Source organism: Dendrobium catenatum, unplaced genomic scaffold, assembly GCF_001605985.2.
Source record: "Dendrobium catenatum unplaced genomic scaffold, ASM160598v2 original_scaffold_90569, whole genome shotgun sequence".
Taxonomy (NCBI): Eukaryota; Viridiplantae; Streptophyta; class Magnoliopsida; order Asparagales; family Orchidaceae; genus Dendrobium; species Dendrobium catenatum.
The window spans coordinates 1-514 of record NW_021409010.1 but is presented as its reverse complement, the minus strand read 5'-3'; the positions used below and the strand labels follow the sequence as shown (position 1 = coordinate 514).

The 514-nt window shown below is 33.7% G+C and overlaps 1 long non-coding RNA gene across 1 annotated transcript; it reads right to left on the bottom strand.

Moving 5' to 3' along the window:
• Positions 1-41: 41 nt before the first annotated feature.
• Positions 42-469, bottom strand: LOC110105689. The gene is made up of 3 exons (XR_002304170.1): positions 418-469; positions 231-318; positions 42-129 (listed from the first exon to the last, which is right to left on the bottom strand). It is a non-coding gene; the product is annotated as an uncharacterized LOC110105689 (long non-coding RNA).
• Between the last annotated feature and the right edge of the window lie 45 nt (positions 470-514).

The following is a 514-nucleotide window of genomic DNA, read 5'->3' as shown; positions in this document are numbered from 1 at the left end:
GTGGAAAAATGATTCACAAACACTTGTGCAAATTGATGATACCAATATATATCTTGACCGGATGTAAAAATGACAAATCACGAATGTATCCAAATTGTTCATGTCGACGCCAAGAAGAGCATTGAAAGTCTGATACAATAGCAGAGAAAATAAAAAATATGCTAATCCATTAAAAGGGAAAAACAAAACAAAACACATCAAGTCTAATCATAGGCTCGTAGCAAATTTACCTTTATCGCCACAATTTTTATGGAAGCACTCCACAAAATTATAAGCTTGGTCAGAGATGAAAAGATTAAAGAACTCCTCCATACAAACCTATTTAACAAAAAAAAATGTTATCCGAAAACAATGTATTAACTGAGTCGGTAGGCAAATTATGCCTAAAGTACGTATTTAAGATCCATATCATGTTACCGGAAACTTTGCCTGGGCAACAATTGTAAAATTTTCAGGAACTGCAAAAAAGGTAATACAGCGTTAAGGGCATGACATACATTCACACCCAAATACA